Below are 26,538 nucleotides of genomic sequence, written 5' to 3' on the forward strand. Positions count from 1 at the left end.
AAGTTAAGGGAACAAAAAAGAGAATCTGTGTCTATCCATGACAAAAATGGAAAATTGGAAAGTCTCAAAGAAAAAAAGAAAATTTCTGTATGGTCTGAATAAAAAAGAGAGAACTATGAAAACTTAACAAAAGAAAAAATTAAAAGCTTTTATTTTCTCAAAAAAAAAAAAAAAAAAATAGCGACGGAGACCAAATTATGTAAATAGCGAAAAAGCGAAGCGAAGGAGAAAATTTTCCAAACAAAAATTAGAAAAGTGTGTAAACTTAGACAAAAAATGAAAAATATTAGAATTCGCAAGACAAAATTGAAAATGTGTGAAACGCTACCAAAAAAAAAAAACTGAAAGTCTGTGAGGGCTTAATGACAAAAAATGAAAAGGTGTGTATTTCCTCGACAAAAAGAAGACTATGAGAACTTGTTAGCAAAAATTGAGAAACCGTAAAAACTTGACAGGAAAAATTAATTTTATAACCGTTGTTATAGTTGCCGACTAGGGCATAATGTGTGTGGTGTGGTAATTTTTGAATATATAGTGTTTTCATTTTGTGTGTTGAGTTTTGCTGAGTCTTCGGTTGCTAAGTTTTCCATATTGGCTCGTGGGGGTTGAAATTCTTCATAAGTATTTTTTTTAAAGAATCATGAAATGTTAATTTCTGGTTGAATGGTTTTCGACTAGGCTAAAACATATGCAGAGTGTTAATATATATGCGTATACGGTATTTTCTTATTCGTATTCCGAGTTTATCGTTACTTAGTTTCCCTTTCTGAACTAAGAGGGTTGAACGTTTCCATATTGAGTAAAAAAGGTTCAATTTCACTATATTAAGCTTAAACGTTTAACGGATTGTATTTGTCAGTTGGTACCTGGATAGAGTATTGATGATCTGACACACGAGTCTTCTGTGTTTTTTATGCACTGGGATGTTGGTCTTGCCGCTTCTGAGTTTCTCGTATCGACTATTGGGGAGGGGGGTTGAAATCTATCAAATTAATTTTTTAGTAATGAATCTTAAAGAGTCAATTTCTGACTTTTTGACTAGGTTAAGATGTGTAGGTTGTGATGATTTATTATTTATACGTTTTTTTTACACATATGTTGAGTTTTCCATAACTTTGACTCAAGAGGGTAAAACGTTGCCATATTGAGTAGAAAGGGTCCAATTTTGCCATGTTTACTTTAAAAGATTAACGTTTAGTATTTTCCAATTAGCACGAGATATTAAAAAGAATAGTGATTATGTTTAATGTTTGTCATATAATTTTCGCAAGACCAGCTATTAATTTTCTTAATATTTGTATATTAAAATAGTTTTTAATATACAATTTAATAAATTTAATATTTTAATAAAAATATTAAAATTGTTTAATTTTTGTATAAAAACAAAGAGGACCAATGTGAAACGCAATCACTATTCATTTCGAGTTTTCATAATAATTGGCAAATACTACACGCTAATCTTTTAAACCTAATATGGCGAAGTTGGACCCTTTCAAAAGTCAAAAATGCAGAAATTAATTTTTGAAGATTCTTTGCTAAAAAAGGTCAATATGAAGAATTTCAGTCCCTCCCACGAGTCAATATAGAAAACTCATTAACCAAAAACTCAGAGAAACTCAGCACATAGAATGAAAACACTACATAATCAACAAGTTACCACACCACACATGTGGTGCCCAAGTCGGCAACTATAAGAACGATTATAAAATTTTTTTTTGTCGTTAAGTTTTTACAGTTTATCAATTTTTGTTTCAAGTTCTCACAGTCTTCTTTTTTTCGAGGAAATACACACCCTTTCATTTATTGTCATTAAGGTCTCACAAATTTAATTTTTTTTTGCTAAAGTTTTTTTTTGATATCACTAGATCTTTCTACCTGCAAAAATGCAGCAGTCCGTAACCATTACCGTTTTTTCTTCTTACACCAGATTTACCCAGACTAGGATACACTCTCTCCCTATTTCTACATAACTTGGCCTGCTAATGTACAGGTAAAATATCATTTACTGTAATAAATACGAGTAAATACCATATTTCTGTTGTGAATCCTGTCTGTTTATTCCTGTAGCTGCAAGTAAAATATGTATGAGTCACTACTACCTCTATAAGTTTGTATAGGGGCATATGCTACTCTGACTGATACCTTGCACATTTTAGTCGTAAAAAGAGGAATTAACATTCTATTATTAATATTTTCCCAACTTAAGAAAGACTTAGAAGCTTCCTTATCCATCATGAGCTCTAATCTCTGCATGTGCACCCCATCCTTTTTTCTGGAGTGCATAAATTATGTATAACTTAATTTCATGTTGAAATTAGGTGATAATCACCCAATTCTATATAAACTAAATCGTTTTGGCCTCAGTGAAAGCAATGGTCCGAGGAACACTGCACTACGGGGTTTAATTCATCTTCTCAAGCCAACAGGAAGCACTTAATCCGGCTTAGAACCAGACAGAAAAAAGTCACTAGGACCTCTAGTAAGAATGGAGGCTACGTGGAATTCCAGGTCCATCTTGATAAGAACATGGTTTCCCACACTTGGCGATGCTCTCTCCCAAGCAACACCACCAAAACAGACCAAACCCACAATAATTATTAGTTAGTCAGGATCTAGTACAAATGCTGTGAGGTTTACTAGGCTATGATTTACCCGAGGGGCACTATACCTCAAGGTCACCCTGCAGCGCTGTTAGCAGTCACGGTTTTGGTTAGGGAAACTCGTGAAAGGTCCATCCTGATGCCATGGTTGAGGTCATAAGGAAATTATGACGAAGGACAAACTCCAAACCATCTCAGAACACTGGAACCGCTCCAAACTTACACATCCAGCTTATACGCATCAGGGCATTCGTCAGGGTTTACAAAAGGGTAAGCAAAAGAAGGAGGTCAAGTTCATTGACTTTACTGTGAAAGTTGATGCATGATCAGGTCATGGACAAGCTAATAAACATTACCTCAGACTGATTGAATCCCCCATCCTCCTCACAGAAGAGAAACACATCCCCACTATTTTCCGATAACTGACAATTTAGATCATGGGCAGCGCAATAGCGCTGCCTAAGAACGATATGGGCACAATGTATTTTTTTTTTAGACCAGAGCACTTTGTATCGAAGGTATTACTGTAGAAACTTCAAAAAAGACGTTTTTTATTGGAAACTGTAAGAGCTTACTCTTTTTTTAATTGTCGAAAGTGATTGGAAGGCAACTAACACACCTTCCATGCCTACCATTTCCCAAAACACATCCAATCAAAATTTTGAGATAGCCATTTTGTTCAACGTGAACAAAAGTTCAAAGGTCCGGAGATTATGACTTTAAGGATGACTGCCCCCAGAGAACAAAAGTTCAAAGGTCTGGAAATTATGACATTAAGGATGACCACCCCCCAGAGCCCTCAGGGCAAGGGTTTTGAGTTATACACTGAGGACATGTAAGGTTTATATAGAAAATGTAATCGTATCATCTTCGGAAGGGGCTCATTGGATTGGTAATCAAAAGTTTTAGTACGTTTTTTGAGATTCAGAGTGATGGAAAGGTGGATGGAAAAATACATCTGATAAAAACTTTGAGATGGCTATTTATTTTTGTAGAAACTTCGAAAAGGCTCATTAGATTGGAAATTGAAAGGGGTATCGCCCTTTTTTAATAGTTGAATGTGATTGGAGGGCAACTTACCCCCCTCCCATGCCTACCATTTCCCCAAGCAGATCCAATTAGTATTTTGAGATACCCAATTTGTTCAACGTAGTTGAAAGGCCCGGAAATTATGTCTTTCAGGATGACACCTTCCCTCTCCCAGAATCCCTAGGGCAATGGTTATAAGTTATGACCTGAGGCATATAAGGTTTGTATAGAAAGTGTGATCGTATCATCTTCGGATGGGGCTCATTGGATTGCTAATCAGAATTTTTAGTGCGTTTTTTTTTGTGATTCGTATTAATGGAAGGGTAAATACCCCCTCGCACCTGGTATTTTCCCAAAATATATCTGATAGAAATTTTGAGATGGCTATTTATTGTTGTAGGAACTTCGAAAAAGGCACTTTTGATTGGAAATTGAAAGGGATATCACCATTAATAATAGTTGAATTTGATTGGAGGGCAACTTACCCCCTCCCATGCCCACCATTTCCCTAAACACATCCAATTAGAATTTTGAGATAGCCATTTTGTTCAACGTAGTTGAAAGGTCTGGAAATTATGTCTTTGAGGATGATACCTTCTCCCTCCCAGAACCCTCAGGGCAAGGGTTATAAGTTATGACCCGAGGCATATAAGGTTTATATAGAAGGGATGATCGTTTCAACTTTGGAAGGGGCTCGTTGAATTGCTAATCAGTATATTTAGTGCACTTGTTGATATTCAGAGTGACGGAAGGGTGAATACCCCCTCCCTCCGCACCTTGTAATTTCTCGAAATACATCTGATATAAACTTCGAGATTGCTATTTGTTGACGTAGAAACTTTGAAAAAGGCTCATTTGATTGGGTATTCAAAGGGCTAGTGCCCTTTTCAAAAGTTGAATGTTATCGAAGAGCAACTTACCCCCCTCCCATGCTCACCCTTTTCCCAAATACATCCAATCAAAATTTTGAAACGGTGTTTTGTTCAACAGTGTTGAAAGGTCCAAACATTATGTCTTTGAGGATTAATACCCTACCCCCAGAGCCCTCAGGGCAAGAGTTGTAAGTTATGCCCTCGGGGTATATAAAGTATATATAGAAATGGTGATCGTATAAGCTTCACAGGGGGCTCATTGGATTGGTTATCGGAAGTCCTAGTGCATTTTTAAAGATTCAGGGCGATCAGAGGGTGGATACTTCCATCCCTCGACACCTCGTATTTTCCTGAAATGCATCTGATAGAAATTTTGATATGACCATTTGTTGTCGTAGAAACTATGGAAAAAGCTGACTCAATCGGAAATTGAAAGGGCTATTTTTAATAGTCGAAAGTGATTGGCAGGCAAGTAACCCCCTTCCACGCCCACCATTTTCAAAATAAATTACCACACCACAAACATGGTAACCCAGACGGCAACTATAAGAACGCTTATACACTTATATTTTGTTGTTCAGTTTTTAGAGTCGCTACATTTTGTTAAAGGTTTCACAAACTTTCAGTTTGTTTGTTAAAGTTCCACAGATTTCCAATTTTGTCTTGCACCTTTTAAAATGTTTCATTTTTTTTCTTTAGGTTTTCACGCTTCTCTAATTTTTGCTTGGAAGATGCAGACATTTCAGTTTTTTCTTCTCAAGTTTTATGTACTTTTCAAGTTTTGTTGAGAAAATACAATTTTTATTTTTTTTTGTTAAGGTTTCACAGTTCACTCATTTTATCCAGAACATGCGCAAATTTTCTTACTTCGTCTTTAATATTTTTCAGTTTTTAGTTTTTGTCGTAGAAAAACACAGGTTTTCAATTTTATGATTCAGTTTATATTAGATTTAAGTAATTTCTATTCATTTTGCGCTTCATTTATTTATTTACGGGTATTCATTGTTTGTGTAAAAAAAAAAAATATGTCTAAAACTCTGTCCATCTTTTACATAGTAAAATTTTAGACTTTCCAGTTTAATATTCAACTGTTCTTGGAAAGTTCCTCTGAAATCTCATGCTGGTGTCTACCAGCGTTACAAAATCCTGGAAGGTAGTTATCCTTCCTAAATTTCAGCTTTAGACTAACCTTAGACACTACTTGTAGGGGATCTTTCCTTTCAACAATTATAAAAGCACTCATATGAACCCTAATATCTTTGATTGATCCTGCCAGTCTTCAATTTACAATAATATAATCAATAAAGCTAGCCATCTTACTATTGTTTGAATACCATATTAGCTTATGTATGACCAAACACTGTTTTTGTTATCACTGCAGCAGTCTGTAACCATTACCGTTTTTTTTTGTCGTAGGTCTGCACCAAATTTACCTAGACCAGAATATAATTTCTCCATGGTTCTACGAAAATTGGCCTACTAATATAAATACAATAGTTCTATCTTGTATCCTGTCTGTTTATTCCTTTTGCTGAAAGTAAAATCCATGCAAGTCACTACTATTTCCATCAGTCGGTTTTACAGGGGCATATACTACTAAGACTGATAACTCGCACATTTTAACTATAAAATGAGCAATTTACATTCTAATATTAATATATTCTCAACTCAAGCAAGACTTAGAAGCTTCCTTATTCATCACGAGCCCTACTCGCTGCATATGCACCCCATCCTTCTTATCGGAGTACATAAATTCTATATAACCTATTTTCATGTTTGAAATTAGGTGATGATCACACAATTCTATATCACCTAATGGTTGTTGCGTCAGCGACGGAGAATAGTGCAGGACGGAGACTAGCATACCTTCTCAAGCGAGCGCGGAATGCTTAATCTGGCTTAAAACTGGATAGCAAGAAGTCCCTAGGACCTTCAGTAAGAATAGAGGCTTTATTGTATCCCTGGTCCATCCTGATAAGAACATAGTTTTCCATTCTGGGCGATGCTCTCCCGCGAAAAAGCCCACCAAAACAGACCAAACACACAAGAATTACTTATTAATCAGAATTTCGTACAAATGCTGTGTCGTTTACTAGGCTATAATTTACTCGAGGGGTACCAATCCTCAAGGTCACCGTGCAGCACTGCTAGAAGTCACTGTTTTAGTTAGGAAAACTCGTTATGGTCCATCATGATGCCGCTGTGAGGCCACCCAAGCAGAATTTCCCATTTATGGATAGCGACGGAGGAAGGAGCTTATAACGGAGTGGAGACCCAAAAACATCTCACAACACTGAAACCACTCCAACCTTTTACATCCAGCATGTAGTGCTGTTATAAATCACTGTTTTGGATAGGAAAACTCGTGAGAGATCCATCCTGATTCCACTATGAGGCCACCCAAGCAGAATTTCCCATTCAGGGATAGCGACGGGGAAAGGAGCTTATAACAGAGCGGAAACCCCAAAAAATCTCACAACACCGGAACCGCTCAAACTGCAACCAATCCTCGTCAGAGCATTTGTTTGGGCTTACGAAAATGTAAGCAAAGACAGAAAGAGGTCAAGTTCATTGCCATTACTGTGATCTGATTTATGATCAGGTCAATGGAAAGCTAATATAGATTACCACTGACTGTTGGAATCCCATATCCTCGTCACAGAAGAGAGACGCATCCCCACAGTTTTTCGATAACTGTTAATTTTGATTACATTCATAAATTAATATGACTTCTTTACGCTGGAGCTTATAGAAATTAAATTTAAAGTGAATTTTTTTCATTTGTATATCTATAATTCATATAATGGTAATTAATCATACTAATCTTCTTTCGCTAACTGTAAATCAAGTCAGTTGAATCAAGTGAATCAGTGAATCAACTTCACACACCTTGGCTCCCAGATTTGTACTGATGGATCTTCAGATACTATTCAGATAATATTCAATAGTGATTGCAGAAAGCACAGACGGTCTTTGCTTCCCATAGTAAACCGTTGTAGAACCGGCGTGAAATTAGTGTACGAACCATAGTCCGAGTCTATCTGGCTTTGGTTCAAACAATCCTTCTTTATGGATACGAAACATGGTCACTGAAACGATTACTTGAAAATGCACTGAAGATGTTTCAGCATACCTGGGTGCGTTTTATCCTCATGATACACCTGAGTGATTGCGTAGCAAACTTGAATATACGATGAATTTATTGTACCAAGAGGAGCTTTGCCATCACGATCAAGGAGCGTTAATTTAAATGGTTAGACCCTGTCTTACGGATCCCACGAGAGTCTTGCCTTGCCAAATCGATCTAGCTGAGCTCATGGAAAAAACGCCAAGGAAGAAAGTGGAAAATATGATGGAACTTTGACTTACTTACTTTGACTTAAGTCTCCCGCCGGGCACTGCTCGGCGTAGAGAGTGACGTCTGCCTCCTCCATCCACTTCGGTCCATGACGAGTATTTGCTCTTCGCCCTGTCTGATGTTTGCCATCGTCAAGAACTCGGACAGGCTGTCGGACCAACGTTTCTTCGGTCGGCCGTGAGGTCGCTTCCAACCAACTTTGATAGGGTTGAAGTCATAGATCATCTTTGCGGGTAGATGTGGTGGAATTCGAAGCAGATGCCCAAACCATCGTAAGGTTCGCTCGGCTGCTTGAGTTGAAAACCAAGGCTGCCTTGTGAGCTGCAGAAGCTTCTCATTGCTGACGAAGTCGGACCATCTTAGGCCCTCGATCCTCCTCAGGCTCTTCGCATGAAATACGTCTATTTTCTTGAGGGTTGCAGCTGATGTTTGCCATGTCTCAGCTCCATAAAGCATCACAGAGCCGACTAGAGCGTTGAAGATCCACAGTTTCGTTGTGTGACTGATTTTTGGTTTTTGCCAGAGGTGACGATTCAGTCTGCCCATGACAGAAGACGCTTTAGATAATCTCGCCTGCAGCTCGGGGAGAAGTGAGCCATTTGAAGAAATTATGGAGCCCAGGTAGTTGAAGTCTTGAACACCCTCGATGTTAGTGGTGCTGTCCGGGCTACCTGGAGAGTTAACAGCAGGAGAAGACGGGTCTATGGTCATAATTTTAGTTTTATTCCAGCTTATGATGGAACTTGGTTAAATACAATCCTGAATCTATTGGAGGGTTCAGAAAGTTTGGTCACATATGGGCAACCCAATGGCTCCCGCTTGCAAAGCAGCTGGCAGCAGACCGCACTACATGTTACGAACAGGCCTCAAAGATCATTGATGCCGGACAAGGTAAAAACGTCATACAAGGTCTTGCCACACGTACAAAGTAAGTTGTAAAGTAATTCGCATTTATAAGGCGTGATCTAAGACGTATATATCCTTTCTAGTAAACCTTTATTTGGACGCGGGTCTGCTGATGTGAGGAGAAAGTTGGTTATAACTACCCAAAGAAAAAACTTCCATTAATAATTATAACTTAAAGGTCATTTAGAGTTATATTTGACAAATTTTGAGATAAAGCTAGCACTGATTTTAATCAACCAGATTTTTTATAAGACTTTCTAATTGGCTGAAAAATTTTATGAACAAGTGTGAGAATGTTATTTTCGCGTCACCACTCTGAAGAAATGGAAGTTGTAATTACAAACCAATAGATTTTTTTTTTGCAGTTACTGACAGAGATTGTAAAATGATTTTCACTGCAAGACGAATATGCTATTAATATAAACAATCTACCACCTCTATTTCTTCGCGATGAACGTTTGAACGATGAAGACGAAGGTAAGTGAAGAAAAAACTAAGACCAAGAAAATAAATCCATTATCTTTATATAATAATTCGCTGAAATATATAATTGCCATTTGTAATATACTTTATTCCCATTTATGGAAATTGATTCATTTGGGAATTTCTTTTATATACAAAATAGTACAATTATATAACAAGAAATAGTGCAATTTTAATTAAAAAATAATCATAGAATTCTACATTCTACATTTTACTGTAAATGAGTGTTACTAAAACATGAGACAATTTGATAAAATTGATTATTGTACGTATATTGTATGTAGAATTTCAATATTATTATGCAATAAAAAAGAACAATCGCGCATTTATATGATGACGCTGGATTAACTATTTTCTTGTTAAACTGAGCTCTTTAGTAACTTCTTTGAGTATTCACGGGCATTTTACCCCCTGTGTAAATCTTCCTCTGCTTGGATAAGTTGAAATACTTAGGACATGTTATTGTTCACAACATTTATTTATGTGATCTTTCTCCAGATATACTCTCAGATTCTGGTTAAATTAGAACCCTAAAAAAAAAAAAGAATTTACTGTACAGTTTGCAATTATGCAGTTTCTCTTCAGTTTGAAATCTCATATTTTTGGATTCAGTGGAAGAGAAAGAAAACAGCTTTAGTGCAAATCTTGGCTTCATAAGGTTTATTCCTTTTTTTCCTCGCTAAGGGCTTTTTTTATGAAGTTTTAATGTGGTATCATCTGGAATAGGGTCTCTTTCATCATTTGATGTTTTAAAATATTTCTCTCGCGCAGGAATTTAATTTTGGTGAAAAGTCTGCTAGTTCTGGACAATGGATGAGTTTCTTCTCTCCAGTTTGATTAACAGCGCTCAGTCTTTGGTTATTCTACTTAACTATGACGAGTAGCATAGATATTTTTAATCTATATGATTTTTTTATCCAGCTCATTTTGAAAGCGAACAAAAAGTGGTTATTCAATCTCCATCGTTTGTACCTTTGTTGGACTCTCTGGGGAATTTATTCACTTATAAAATATATGTGGTGAATGCTCACAGGTAAAATTTAAACTGATTTTAATTTCGGTGTCTTCGGAGCTTATATTAGAGTGTGCCAAGTGTTGCGATGGAATCTGATTATATCGCTATTTAGAGGAAGTTTAAGCAGATAATTCTGGAGTATGTGCCTCTGTCACCCTTGATGAATTTCTCTTTTGATTATGTTATTTTGACATGCTATTAAAGGTGCACTAGGGTTTTGACCTGCTCAAGAACGGGTCGAGGACTGATCATACCATATGGGCCTGTATGCCTTTTGTCTTTTTCTTAGCATATTTTTGGAAAGACAGTTAATTCTTGTGCTCTCACCCTACTTCTTGTGCTCTCACTTTAAATTTATGATTAGCATTGATTGCTCCCGTTTTATGAGTCCCACAGGCTCATCACCACTATTCTGAAATCCATAAGATGTAGAAGCTCTAAGGATTATTTATTGTCCAAACTATTTTTTGGGTGCAAGATCAGAATGAAGGCCTTCAAATAATATCTTTTTGGTTAACTTCTGAGTGTCCTACATCGTTATTTAATATATTCTGTGTCTCTTTTGCCTGCAAATATAGGTGTGAATTTTTCCTTTTTTTTATCAGACAGCTTTCAAAGAGCTATGACAAATAGAAAGAAATGACAGTTGAAAAATAAAATATAAAAATAAAATAAATGATAGATATAAAGAACTATGGTAAAACGATAATTTTTATCCATTAAATAAATTGCTCAGCCCTTCACTAAACCATTACTTGATCTAGAACCACTTTACGTACTTCTACACGCTTCTTTCAATTTCCTTCCTCTTCACGGCAATCTTTCTAAGCTGTTAGATTTAGTTTATTTTCTGTCTTTGATCAATCTTTTTATCACCTTTGTAACCTGAATAAATCTAGATTCTAATCAATCTGTCTACAAGATCGGACTTCGATCCTTTACTTGCATGTCCTATTGTTGGGAACATCATGCTTAAGTGTGCTTAAAGTGACCCTCTTGTCTGTCACGAAAAACTGTGGTTTTTCGTTTCGAGATGTTTTCTCTCTCTTTTTTCTAGCCTTTTAAATGTTAATTCAGTACGAATTTTTCCTTGTCATACCTCCCTTCAACATTTTTTGACTATGGACACTTGTAGAGTCTTTGGTGCAGTATTTATTTTATAAAATAGTAAATTGATTTATTTTCTGACCTTTTTTTCAATTCTACTATAGAATAATAGATATGGTGTAGAAATATCCACTGAAGCTTATAATGCTCTATATGCTGTAGAATTACATAGGTCTGTACATAATAGTGTAGATTATAACATTTAGAACAAGGTTTATGAATGATTAAATAAAAAAAACTATTTTTTTTAAACTGAAAGTAAGGAGCGACATTAAAACTTAAAACGAGCAGAAATTATCCCGTATATAAAATGGGTTGTCCCCTCCTCGGCGCCTCACTCTTTACGCTAAAGTTTTTAATTGTTTTAAAAAGTAGTATTGTGGCAATAAGCCAAACTTTAGCGTAAAGAGCGAGGGATTGCGGAGGGGACAACCCATTTTATATACGGGGTAATTTCTGCTCGTTTTAAGTTTTAATGTCGCTCCTTACTTTCAGTTAAAAAAACTAGTTTTTTTTATTTAATTTCTGAACATTTTTGAATTATTGCATGTTTGATTTTGGCTCTCCGCACATAAATTATTAAAATGAAATTTGCATATAAATTCTTTTTTTGCTAAAAGGCTTTCTCTTAGTTTCGATCAGACGATTTCGAGAAATAAGGGGTGGGGAAGGAGGCGTAGTTGCCCTCCAATTTTTCGGTTACTTAAAAAGGCAACTAGAACTGTTAATTTTTAACGAACGTTTTTATTAGTAATTAATATACGTAACTTAAGAATTAACTTACGTAACAAACTTATATATTCTTATATTTTTAACTATATATATGAGGGGGTTTGTCCCCTCGTTAATACCTCGCTCTTCACACTAAACCATAGGTTTTGTCCCAATTCTTTAAGATTGACCCCTGAATCAGAAAGGTCGTAGAATAAATAGTTGAAATTACTAAAAATACTTTAGCATAAAGAGCGAAGTATTTATCTCCTCCTGAATACCTCGCTCTTTATGCTAAAGTATTTTTAGATCCCCTCATATGCGTAATAATCTTTGTTCGTTTTAAGTTTTAATGTTACTCCATACTTTCAATTGAAAAAACGTTTTCATGTTTATATTTTCATTGTTTTTTTAATAGTAATGCTAGAAAATCCTGCGCCCTTTTCATTGAATTTCTCTTCCCCCATGAAATATTCATCCAAGGAAAGATCCTTCCACAATCCCTCAACCCCACACAAAAACCAAAAAAATCCCCCTGAAAACGTCAGTACATTTCCCAATAACCATTACTGTATGTAAACATTGGTCGAAGTTTGTAAATTGCAGCCCCTCCCCCAGGGACTGTGGGGGAGTAAGTCATCCCCAAAGACATAGTTATTGTGGTTTTCGACTATGCGGAACTAAATGGCTATCTCAAAATTTTGATTCGTTGACTTTGGGAAAAAAATGAGCGTGGGAGGGGGGCCTAGGTGCCCTCCAATTTTTTTGGTCACTTAAAAAGGACACTAGAACTTTTCATTTCCATTAGAATGAGCCCTCTTGCAACATTCTAGGACCACTTGGTCGATACGATGACCCCTGAAAAAAAAAAACAAATAAACACGTTCCCGTGATCTGTCTTTTGGCAAAAAATATGAAATTCCACATTTTTGTAGATTGGACCTTGAAATTTTTTTTCTATAGGGTTCGCTGATACGCTGAATGCGATGGTGTGATTTTCGTTAAGATCATATGACTTCTCAGGCTCTTAACTTTTGATGACAAAGACTAAATCTGATGAAACTTATATATTTAAAATCAGCATAAAAATCCAATTCTTTTGATGTATCTTAGCATCGAAATTTTAGAGTTTCGTTTACTATTGAGCCGGGTTGCTCCTTACTACATTTCGTTACCACGAACTGTTTGATACTAACAATTTTTTTTCGCTTATTTTCTCTCTCCCTCTCTCTCTCTTTTTTTCTGTACTCCCTGTGTGTTATTGAGGTGTAATTCCTTCTTTTTTTCTCTACATTGTTAAAGGAGACAAAAATAGCTCCCTCCCTGTCTCCTTTGTATAAGATTTATGTATACCATTTTTTGTTTAATAAAGTCAAGTCAATCACCAATGATGGGGAGGTTTTCCTAAAGTGAAAAATTTGATACTTGGGTAGATGTTCTTCTATTTCTAAGCTCGAACCAACAGCTATCTGATTTCGAGATGCGATGGTATCAGAAGCCGGATAGCAGCTTACTAAGTCCGGCTCTTTTCGAAAATTAAATAAAAAAAACAGGTTTTTTGAAATGAAAGTAAGGAGCGACATTAAAACTTAAAACGAACAGAAATTACTCCGTATATGAAAGGGGCTTTTCCTCCTCGACACCCCGCTCCTTACGCTAAAGGTTTTTATTGTTTTAAAAAGTAGAGTTGCGAGAAAGAATCAAACTTTAGCGCAAGGAGCGGGGTGTCGAGGAGGAAAAACCCCTTTCATATACGGAGTAATTTCTGTTCGTTTTAAGTTTTAATGTCGCTCCTTACTTTCATTTCAAAAAACTTGTTTTTTTTATTTAATTTCTGAAAGTTTTTGAATTAATGCATGTCTGATTTTGGCTCTCCGTACATAAATTATTAAAATGAAATTTGTATATTAATTCTTTTTTTGGCTAAATGGCTTTCTCTTAGTTTTGATCAGACGATTTTGAGAAATAAGGGGTGGGGAAGGAGGCCTAGTTGCCCTCCAATTTTTCGGCTACTTAAAAAGGCAACTAGATCTTTTAATTTTTAACGAACGTTTTTATTAGTAAACAAAATACGTAACTTAAGAATTAACTTACGTAACAAACTTTTATATTCTTATATTTTTGATTATATATTTGAGAGGGTTGGTCCCCTCGTTAATACCTTGCTCTTCACACTAAATCTTGTTTTGTCCCAATTCTGTAAGAATGACCCCTGAATCAGAAAGGCCGTAGAATAATTAGTTGAAATTACTTAAAAATTTTTTAGCATAAAGAGCGAAGTATTTATCTCCTCCTAAATACCTCGCTCTTTATGCTAAAGTATTTTTAGAACCCCCCATATGCGTTATAATCTCTGTTTGTTTTAAGTTTTAATGCTTCTCCTTACTTTCAATTGAAAAAACTTTTTCATGTTTATATTTTCATTTTTTTTTTTTTATAGTAATGCTAGAAAGTCCTGCGCCCTTATCATTGAATTTCTCTTCCCCCATGAAATATTCCTCCAAGGAAAGATCCTCCCATATAGCCCCCTCCCCTGAACCCCACACCCAAACCAAAAAAATCCCCTTGATAACGTCGGTACACTTCCCAGTAACTATTACTGTATGTAAATATTGGTCAAAGTTTGTAACTTGCAGCCCCTCCCCCAGGGACTGTGGGGGGTAAGTCATCCCCAAAGACAAAGTTATTATGGTTTTCGACTATGCGGAACAAAATGGCTATCTCAAAATTTTGATTCGTTGACTTTGGGAAAAAAATGAGCGTGGGAGGGGGCCTAGGTGCCCTCCAATTTTTTTGATCACTTAAAAAGGGCACTAGAAATTTTTATTTCCGTTAGAATGAGCCCTCTTGCAACACTCTAGGACCACTTGGTCGATACGATGACCCCTGGGGAAAAAAAAAAATAAACACGCACCCGTGATTTGTCTTCTGGCAAAAAAATACGAAATTCCACATTTTTGTAGATTGGATCTTGAAATTTTTTCTATAGGGTTCTCTGATACGCTGAATGCGATGGTGCGATTTTTGTTAAGATCCTATGACTTTTAGGGGGTGTTACCCCCTATTTTCCAAAATAAGGCAAATTTTCTCAGGCTCGTAACTTTTGATGACAAAGACTAAATTTGATGAAACGTATATATTTAAAATCAGCATAAAAATCCGATTCTTTTGATATATCTTTTAGCATCAAAATTCCGTTTTTTAGAGTTTTGTTTACTATTGAGCCGGGTCGCTCCTTACTACAGTTCGTTACCACGAACTGTTTGATTCCCATATTCGGTTAAGTTTCACTCTAATTGTTATGGGAATATTCCAACCCGCTTGGAAGTGCGTCAAGGTGGTGTTCTTTCACCGTATCTTTTCAGTATTTGTATCCGCAGTGTGTTATACAAAATTATGCCCTTTCTTTTTTGTAATTTGGTAAATGTCTCTTGTATTGCATATGCGGATGATATACTTCTAGATCTAGCCGTTCTAGATCTAGCCTCTGGAATTCCGTATCATCTATTTCAAAACATTTTAAAACTGTTGGTCTGTCATTGAATATTGATAAATGTGAGTACCTAGTCTTTAATGCAAAGTCTATGCCCATTTGAAATCCGCGTTCTAACTTCTCCATCCATTGTGTCTCTGATTTGCGGCGGTCAAGCATTCATATTTATTGGAATCTACTAGCTTTTAGGATCAATATTGTACGGCATATTAAAGAAAACTTAAAGCGGGTTATGGTAAAATAGTAGCTAATCGTGGTCATTATTATCGAAAAGCGCTTGCATTGCTATACACTAGTTTTTGCGACCATTCAATACTTTTCCTATCTGGTATTTCACCTATCCTGAAAAAAAGACAAGATCTGGCTGAATTGTGTATATTATATTTCCGCTATTGTAAGTTTCTGTTTCATTTACCCCGGTCTTATAGGAAAAAGAAAATAATTCGGTATTTCGGGGCTTCTGACATTATTACTCCTTTGCGGAAGTTAGGCTCAAAATTGGAAAAGGATTATATTTTTTCTCTGGGCCCCTTCCACCTCTTAGTTCGTTTATTTTCCCGTTAGTTTTCACCTGTTTTCGCTTTATAGTTGTGTTATCTCTTAGCAGTTCTTTCGTTAGTTGAGTTATGGTTGTGGTATATATGTTTTATCGCTCGTATAGTTGTGTTATTTTCAAATTATACTCCATAATAGAGAGGCTCCGAACACCCAGCATTGTATATTAAGCTCTGAATTTGACGTTTTTTCTAAAGTGACCAGATTCATCCTGCGTCCTGCGCCCTTTTCATTGAATTTTTCTTCCCCCATGACATATTTCTCCAAGGAAAGATCCTCCCACATAGCCCCCTCCCCTCAACCCTACCCCCAAAACCAAAAAATCCCCCTGAAAAAGTCTGTACACTTCCCAATAACCATTATTATATGTAAACACTGGTCGAAGTTTGTAACTTGCAGCCCGTCCCCCAGGGACTGTGGGGGAGTAAGTCATCCCCAAGACATAGTTATTATGGTTTTCGACTATGCTGAACAAAATGGCTATCTCAAAACTTTGATCCGTTGACTTTGGGAAAAAAGCACTAGAACTTTTCATTTCCGTTAGAATGAGCCCTCTTGCGACATTCTAGGACCAATTGGTCGATACGATGACCCCTGGGGAAAAGAAAAAAAAACAAAAAAAAACAAACAAACAAATAAACACGCACCCGTGATTTGTCTTCTGGCAAAAAAATACAAAATTCCACATTTTTGTAGATAGGAGCTTAAAACTTCTACAGTAGGGTTCTCTGATACGCTGAATCTGATGGTGTCATTTTCGTTAAGATCCTACGACTTTTAGGGGGTGTTTTCCCCTATTTTCCTAAATAAGGCAAATTTTCTCAGGGTCGTAACTTTTGATGGGTAAGACTAAACTTGATGAAACTTATATATTTAAAATCAGCATTAAAATGCGATTCTTTTGATGTAGCTATTGATATCAAAATTCAATTTTTTAGAGTTTTGGTTACTATTGAGCCGGGTCGCTCCTTACTACAGTTCGTTACCGCGAACTGTTTGACCAACAAATAATCTCTATGACATGATAATATCTCCCTGTTTTTAAGGTAGAGTTGTTTTCAAGCAGTTTAAGTACACGTCATAATTTTCTCTTTTGACAACATAAGAATGCCAGTGTGTCAATATTTGAAATCTATTCTCCGTATTAGTCTTTTCTCTAAAAAGAAATGAAATAAGTAGGTTCAATCCTTTGCATTCAGTACTTAAGCACGATTTAGGAATTGAAAAAAGTGTATTTGTTTTATTTTGTTGTCCTGGGAGACTTCTCTGAAGCAGCTGTAGCTGATTATATTGTTTTTGCTCTTAATTATCCCTCGTTTAAGCCCCAAAAAGGGTTTTTCTATTCTGGTTTGGCACGTAAATAGGAATTTATTCCCGCAATGGGGCTCACTTTTAGCAAGAAGAAGGATTTTTTGAAATAGGAAACATATGGCAAATGCTATAAAACAATAATAAAGTTTGGAAGCAATGATGAGATTCAAATGCATTGGAATTGGAGCCAGTTGGATTTAGCCAGTGGCGTTGTTTGGGGTGGAGGGGGGGGGGTTGGTAGTTACCCCCAATAATTCGGAGAAAAATTATTATATAACCCATGCCCCTTGACTCTCTTAGTGTAGACCCCTCTTGATCTCCCCCTCAGTAAAAATGCCGGAGCTACGCCCCTGCTATTAGCCCAAATCTGGCTCAAGGAATCTCATAGGTATTGGTTAAAAAGAGCCTGCATTAATCTAATTACGCTGAAAGCATTAGTATCGTCAAGAAACGGAACGAGAAGTAGTTGCTTCCCAAGATTAATTTATCCCCCCCCCCGCACCCAAAAAAAACAACCTTCTCTGTAATTCATTTATTCAACTTTTCTTAATTATTCAAAGTCAGAATATTACGTATCATTGACGATTCTTAGACTTGAAGAACCTACTGTCGTGTCCCCACTTTTCGTCTCAAGAAAGGTGACCTGACTATCATTTAACAGTCGATTCCTATGGAACCAAACTTTGCAATAGTTTACAGCTAATAAATAACGCGAATCAAGTGCACCGGCAGACAATTTTTAAGGAAGGGGGGGGGGGTAGATGCCAGGATACAGTGATGTTGGGTGGACAGGGAGTATATTTTAGGATATTCTTTTTAGGATTAAGTTTATTCTTAAATAAATTTAGGAAATTCTTTTAAATAAAAAGAGCAACTAAATTTGCGTGTAAAATGAAACAAATCATAAATTTTAAATGGAAAGGATTTCTGGCAAAGGGATCAATCCATTTAATCAATGAAACTATTAAAACGCATAAATTAAACTGTTATGCATATAATCTCATAAGAAAATCAGACTCAAACCAAAATTATAGGAAGATTTATTGCTTCCGAATATTATAACAGATGTAGACTTGTATTTACGCAATTTCTTAAGTCTTAGAATAGGTTACAGGAGGAGTAGAGATATTAAAAATCATCGTACCTGCATAGATACCATGTTTTGATTTTATAATGACCATGTAAAATGTACTTTTTTCATAACAAGACAATTCTACCCTCGTACTTTAATCCCTTATATCTTCAGACATGTAAAAAAAATTAAAGAATAGCGAAATAAAAAATATAATTAAGTAAAATTAATCTAGCTGTCAAATTGACTTTCTCTGTTATGATTGTCCAGTTCAGCTGAATAAAATGGACAGGTTCAAAAAAAATTATCACAAGAAGATCTTATGAAATAGTTTGTGATAGCAAACTGAAAGTAAAAGGTAACTTGAGCCATTATTCAACTAAACTAAAAATAACATAATCTGAATGAACTAGCAGCGAAAGCTGCCCCTATGGGCCTGAAGATTAATGTTAATTTAACGAAAAGTATGTCAAACCCAGTTGTGACGACCTTCGCAGCTGGGATTCGATATGAATGCACTGATATAGAAGAGGCCAGAGAATTTAGGTACCTCGGTAGTACAATTACTCAAGATGGAAATTTTGATAGAGAAGTCTTGCTACGCATAGCGTATGCAGGTACAGCATTTTCTCAGCTGAAGAATATTTGGAGATGTAGATACTACTCTCAGAAGTTGAAGTTGCAATTGTTTAGGAGTAATGTACTCTCTGTAATTTTATATGGCTGCGAATCCTGGAGCCATTCGAAGAATGCTGAGAAAAGTCTGTTTGGCTTCGAGAATAATTGTCTGCGCAGAATCCTTGCGGTACATTAGACAGATAGAGTAACGAATGCCCAGATAAGGGCTGATACCAAACAACCACTGGTGACAAGTGAGGGGGGGGGGGGGGGGGCAAATGACCTGAATGAGTGAAGGACGCCTCCCGCACGATTTATGGCAATGGACTCATTTCGGTATTTAAAGGAGTGGAAGACAATGAAGCATATTTGGTCGATCTCTGGAGAAAGAGGCAAAGGCACCGAAACATTCTGAACGATCTTTGGTCTTAGGCACAAGATCGGTCAATCTGGAGGTCAACCGATACTGCTCTATGTGCCCCAGGTGTAGGGTGATCTAAGTGTAAGTAAGTAAGACTGTAATTAAGATCATTTGGTGTTTTGGGGGTGTCTCTCCCCTTTTTCAAAAATTTTGCAAATGTTATCAGGCTGTGGGAAAAAAAATGTTCATGATCTTTTTCTCTGACAAAAACACAAAATTCCACATAAGAGCTGGAAACCTCTACAGTGTGTCTGGTTCTCTGATGTGATAAATGTGCTAAATTTTGTATATTTTGAATAAACATAAAAATTCGATTCTTTTGATATGTCTACTATCATCAAGGCCCTGCTTCTTAAGGTCTCGGTTACTATTGACCTGCAAAACTCCTTACTTGCAGTTCGTTACCACGAACTGCTTGATCAGTTGATTTGTACAATTTCTCTCTCAATAAATTAATAATTTAAGTATTAGTTAAATATTAAACTATTAGTACAATAAGACATTTTACAGTGTTAAATTATTAGATAGTTGTTTTTAAGGGATAACATAGTATACTACATTGCTAGCCTGGGGTGGGTTGGGTTAGCTTTAGTATTTTTTTTTGACGCATGTGATTTAGCCGCAAACCAACAGCTATAGCCTGCACCGAAAGGACAAGATACTGGTGTTATCAAATTCATTAGTTTTTGTACTATACAATTGCCAAGCCAGAAACATGATATTGCTTTTTCGTAGAGAATGATTTAAACTTGAGCAGTAATATCTTTTTATTTTTGTATACTTTGACGAATTTGTAATTTACCTTTCAGAAATTTTTTTTCAAGAACATAATTGGCAATAATTAGTTTACAATAAATCAGATCTTGGATTCTTGACTGTGAATCACCAAAAAAACCCAGGTTAAGGCCATTTATACATTTTCAAAATTTCTAGAATTCTTCCAAGATCCCATATTCTTTTTTAGAGGATTTTGACAATGTCAAAAAGGGTTTTTGTTTTTTGGTTCATGAAAAGGGGCTCGAAAGTTTATATTTACTAGCCACAATAGTAAGCAAGACTTCCGAGGAACACTGCTCTTACAGTATCATTAAAACTGCAAACTGCAGAAAAGCCATATAGCAAAATTTGAACAAGAGTCATGAAGCTTAAGATAATCTTTTTTGACATCAAAGTTTTGCTTTATTCATTACATTGTGTGCACGATTCTTTCCAGTCCTTTTTCATAAGAAATGGATTATAGAATTGATGATAGTATTTCATGATAGAACTACTAATGGCTGCTATCTATTGTTGGGACAAGATAAAAAAAACTTTCTACTTTATTCGGAACAAAAGTTCCACCCAGTGGATCAGATTGTAAAGGAAAATAGTAGAAAAATTGGTATTTAGTTTCATATTTCCAGCAAGTCAAAGAAAGGGAGTAGTTCGATGGCAAAAGAAATAACAAATGCTAGTTGTAATAAAAACTTTTTTTTTAGCACATCTTCTTACTTAATAAAGGGCACAAATTTACGAAAATACAGGGATCGGGGAATGACTTTTTTCTAAACTGAAAAACAAAAGTGTGCTTTTGAATATCCGTAAAGAGAGGATAGTTTTAGTTTATTTATGCTCAATGAAAATAACAAGAAATACATTTTTCGTAGCATGGAAAGGGTAGAGATCCGTCCAACCCTAACCTCAGTAATAGTCACTATTCCTGAGTAAGCTACTGAGTAATCTTCCAATTTTTGGGTACTTTGGGCCGTAGTATGTTTTTTACTAGTTTGCAGATATTACTGCAACTATGACTGAATGATGCATTTGTAGTCCCTGTCGGCTTTCTTTGATTCACTTGAGGTTCCTTTAGCCCTTTTGGCTTTTGTAGTTGTTTCTGACTTTCTTTGAAAAATTCGGACTTTCTTTAAGCCTTTTGCACCTGCTTAATTTTGTTTAGTCCGTTTGATTGTTTTTTACTCTCTCCTAACTTTCTTAGCCCCTTTCCACTCTAAGATTTGTAGTTTCCTTCTATTTCCTCAGATTCCTTTGAACTTCCTTTATCCTCTTGTGACCTTTTTAGTCTGTTCAACCGGTTTTTAGGTTTTACTTACTTTCTCTAGTTCCTTCTGATTTCTCTTAGTCCCCTCCAACTCTCCTACTTTCTTCTGACTCTCTCTCGTCACCTCCGGTATTAGTTGTTCCTTTCAAGTTTATTTAGTTCCTTCGATATCTTTTCGTCCCTTTTGGTATTCATAGTTTCTAACGAATTTCTTTTGTTTCTTCCGACTTCCTTTAGACCCTTCCGATTTTATTAGCTCCTTCCAACTTCTTTGAATTGCTTTGAACAGCCTTCAGCACCATACAACTTTTCTAGTCCCTTTCTACTTTATTTACTCTATTAGGACTTCCTTTGGTCTATTCTGATCTCCTCAAGTTTGTTTATTTGATTCCTCTGACCTTTCTGTAGTTCCTTCTGGCTTACTTTAGTTTTTTTGGCTTTTTGTACTTTCTTCGAACTTCCTTTGACCCCTTTGAGCTTCTTTTAGTCCCTTCAATTACTGTACTCCCTTTTAATTTATTTTCTCCGTTTGGACCTTCCTTACTCTTTTCTGACCCTCCCTCTGAGCTTTCATTTGTGGCTTCTGACATGCTTATATCTTCCAAATTCTTTTAGTCCCTTCGACTTCCTTCCTTCCTTTTCAATATGCATAATTTTTTACTGACTTCTTTTAGTCCTTTTCCTTTTTTTTAGTCCCTTCAAGTATTCTGTAATTCGTTTGAGCTTCTTTATTCCTTTTCAGCTTTCATAGTCCCTTTCAAATTCTTTTAATTGTTTTGGAATTCCTTTTGCCCATTCCGACTTTTCAGTCTCTTCAGACTGTATTTACTTGATTTACGATCACACGGCTAATGTTTTGTCTTCTATTGAATTTCTGGTTTGGGAAGGACAATGAACGCATAATTAGATAGAGGGACTTAGAGACCAGATAGCTGTAACATAGAACCAAGATGTTGATTTTAAGACCCAGGAGTGGCATGAGTGGCAAGAGTGGTAAGATAGGCATGAAACTGATTATAAACTTTCTAAAATGATAATTACATATACACGTTCATTAGCCAGCTTATGAGTACCTAAGCGAATCGTGCAGAGGAGGGCTGACCCTTACAAATAATTGTCTGGGGAGAGGCGTAGGGGAGTTCGAAAAACATAAAAAAATCTTTTGGTGAGACGGTTTCTCTTTTTTTTTCTGTTTCTGTATATGTTTTCGGCTTAAATGACGGAGAAAATACCAAATGCAGGCCAGTATAAGCTCACTTGTTCGCGGCAATTCTAGAAGAAAACCCTCTCTGCATTGTGAATTAAAACAAAATTTGTAACCAAATAAAGGCTCTTCGAAGCTAGAAGCAGGGCTTGTTTAAATATTCTTGGTAATATAGCTTCATTGGTATGCCTATCAACTTAAAATTTGTTAACGGTGTGAAAAAATAAGTCTGAAGTTAACTCAATACTTCAGAGGACAGTGGACTTAGAAAGGTGGGTGAGGGAATCCTCTCTACTGACCTGCGTGATGTGGAATTTTTAGAGGATTGACCTTAATTTATAAAAGCCTTCAAATCACCAAGACATGACCCCCTCCCGGGATTGGGGTAATTAAATTTTGTGGAAATCTATTTAATTTACTTTTACTTTACTTTCGGCGGGAACCAGACGAAGAACTGTCTTGCCCAGCACCAATGGACTTCGGAATTACGTCCGACGACCACTTCGATTTATCAGTTGAAGCTTCCCCAGCTATCTTCAGCCAGTCTCTGTTCCACCTCCTACCATTCCTATGGACGCCTCCCCATGGTTCAAGGTTCTCCTTGAATTTCTGCCAAATTTTTCTTCTGTCCTCCCCAATGTCGTCCCCAGGATGGTACTGGCTCGCAGATAAGGATTTCATGACATATCGTACCTTTGGGTCGGCGCAAAGTGTGGCCAAGAAGTTTTAGGTGACGCCTTTTGATGGAAGAGGATAGCTCTTCATTCTGGCCACAGCAGCTTCTTAGTCTACTATTAGAAATTCTAAGCTGTGTGCTAATCTGGAGTATATAGCAAAGGTAAAGATGATCGAACGCGTCCAGAACTCTAGCTTCTACAGCCTTTAGCGGCCATATCTCTCAGGCGCACAGCAGCACAGCTCGCATGGATGCTACGTAGACCCTGACTTTGGTCTTTGTCGAGATCCCACTTCCGGCCCATAGCGCCTTTTTCAGACTGGTAAAGACTCCCCATGTCTCTAATATCCGGGCAGAAATGTCCAGCTCCACCGTCTGGTGTTAAAATGGACCCAAGATAGATCTACAGCTATACGGATCTATCGAGCAAAAAAGGTCAACAAAATTCAATTAAATCCACCCAAAGACCATCAAAATTCTAGCTTGTGAACATATAAATACGAATTCTATTCACCCTCACCTCTCGACTGTAAGGGCTCAGCCTTGGTCGAACCAGCTCCAAATGGGTACCTGGGGAAATCTGGGGGGGGATGGGAAGTGTCGGAAGATTTCTCCCCAAAGACCCATTGTGCTCTGGACTGAAGGCAGAGAATCAGGATATCGGTACCCTCACTCTATAGCCCATTGGTCAGCTTGCGAAAATTGTTAATGTCCCCCCCTAAAAAAATCTTAAATCTATCAGTATTTTAAAAAGGTAAAAGAAATGGCATGAGTTTTGTAAATATAATGCAATAAATTTCCTAGTGCCACTCAAATTTTCATCCAAGAAAATTTCCGCTGATTGAAGACGAAAGTCTGGGAAAATCCTTTGTGAAGTTCTCTTTAGACATATTCTCTGCCTCGTTAACAAGAGAAAGTCGGTGAAATATTACTTACGTGACCTCATTTCCTTGGTTTCTAATTTTTACTCCAGTACACCAATGAATAAGTAACCATTTTTTTTCGTCTTCGGTTACACGACAAATTTTGCTTGCGGTTTTGACCTTCTTCTTTGAATTGTGTAATAATAAGTTTGGCATAAGAAACACATACAATCAAGTGAGAACTGACAAGTACAAAGCTTCTACTACTGTTCCATAATTCCATGAAGAAATTTTCGAAGTAAAAACATGATAAATAGGAAAACCCTATAAGAATAATAACTAAAAGGTACCAACGTCTAAATTCTTGTCGTCTTACCATCGGCTAGAAGGGATGGTCGTATCTTGACTTGGTGAGAAATAATAGTGTATGTCTTGGTTGTATTTCTTTCTTATATTTCTATCTTACGAAACCTCTGTGGATGGGGGCCCTAATTTTTTGCCTTCAGAAATCGCAAAAAAACATATTAGATTTCCATCAAATGTTGTCAAAAATTAGAGCAGGTATCCCGATTAGGCCTTTTGGGTGTAAATGCTGTAGACTAAATACCAATATTCAAAAAATCAAAAGAAAAAGGACCAAGTTCAAAGCTTGGTCTCAGGATATTTTTTCAGGAAACCTGAAGGTGTAAAAACTTGCGTGGCGTTACTTGTTGATAGCGGACATTACGCATAAATTTATTTCTGGGTAGGTGGGGGGACCCTAACCACAAAAAATAGGCAGGTGATGAAAGACATATGGGATTATGAACAACAGTTCCATGTATCACAAGATATAGGGACAGATCTAGAGCAAAATATTGGGGGGGGGATTTGACAAGGGCACCAATGAGAAAAATCTTGGGGGGAACTCAATGTGACAAAGAGGTCAATAATTGAAATTGACAAATATAAAACAAAGAGTGAAAAAAAAGAAAAAAAACAGGGAGAGAGTGTGTAAGAAAAAATCTTGGGGGCAGGGCCCCCTCCAATCCTCCTGGTTCTGCCGGTATATAGCTAGGTATGGATCTAAACGTTAATTGAACGTTCCTGTTTTGATCTTTCATAGTTTTGATCTTTGACGATTAGTTATTAATTTAATATCCGTAATTTCATTCCCGTTTTTAATCTTCTTTTGGCAGGCATAAGTTAACATGATCTTATTTGGATGTTATGCACCTCTGCACTGTATTACCTAGCTATATTATAGGGTGTGTTCCATTTTAATTTGCGACAGTGTTACTAGATGTCTAGTTTAAAGTTGCGCCACCGTAAAAGTGAAGATACGCCAAAACTGCCATTTTTCTTGTGAAATTGCGCCGGATGAACGATTTTCTGAAAAATGGCGCAATTGTTCGTTTCCCTAACTAGTCTAGGAAAATTGTGAAAAAAGGGGTTAACCTCAAACAAATGGTAAATGAATAAAAAAAGTAAATAAACGGTAGTAGCCCTTTCCCCGGGGGAACGTGGGGGGCTAAGTCATCCTCAAAGACATATTTACTACATTTTTTGCCTAAATGTAAAATATTAAATTGTTAAATGTAAAATTGCCTAAATCTAAAAATGGCTATATCAAAATTTTGATCGTGTGGCTTTAGGGAAAAATGAGCGTGGGAGGGGGCTAGCTGCCCTTCAAAATTTTGGTCACTTAAAAAGGGAACTAGAACTTTTTATTTCAGATCAAATGGACCCACTCCCGATCTTTTACGATTACTTGTTCGAAATAATCACCTCAGGGGAAAAACAAAACAAAAACTTACAAACAAATAAACTCACATCCGTGATCTTTCTTGGGGCGAAAAGAAAATGTAAAATTTCACATTGTTGTACATAGGAGTTTGAAACCTCTATAGTAGGGTTCTCTGGTGTGCTGAATCTGATGTGGTAATTTTCATTAAGATCATTGGATGTTTTGGAGGTGTTTCCCACCTTTTAAAAAAAAAATAACAAATTTTCTCAGGCTCGTAACTTCTAATGGATAACATTAAATTTGATGAATTTTAAATATTTTTAATAAGCATCAAAATTTGATTCTATTGATGTATATACTGTTATCAAGACTCTGTTTCTTTGAGGTTCGGTTACTATTGAGCCACATCATACTTACAGTTCGTTACCACCAACAGTTTGAAAAGAGCGTCAACAAGTATGGAAAATCATGTTGTAACTA

General features: G+C 36.4%; 1 long non-coding RNA gene across 1 annotated transcript in view; it reads left to right on the forward strand.

The window, feature by feature from the left end:
• The window catches only part of LOC136034920 (uncharacterized), a 42,432-nt gene that overhangs the window by 10,257 nt on the left and 5,637 nt on the right, over window positions 1-26,538 (forward strand). The window contains exon 2 of the long non-coding RNA XR_010619293.1: window positions 9,131-9,242. This is a non-coding gene — a long non-coding RNA (uncharacterized LOC136034920). The remainder of the gene's footprint in view (window positions 1-9,130; window positions 9,243-26,538) is intronic.

Source organism: Artemia franciscana, chromosome 13 (genome assembly GCF_032884065.1).
Source record: "Artemia franciscana chromosome 13, ASM3288406v1, whole genome shotgun sequence".
Taxonomy (NCBI): Eukaryota; Metazoa; Arthropoda; class Branchiopoda; order Anostraca; family Artemiidae; genus Artemia; species Artemia franciscana.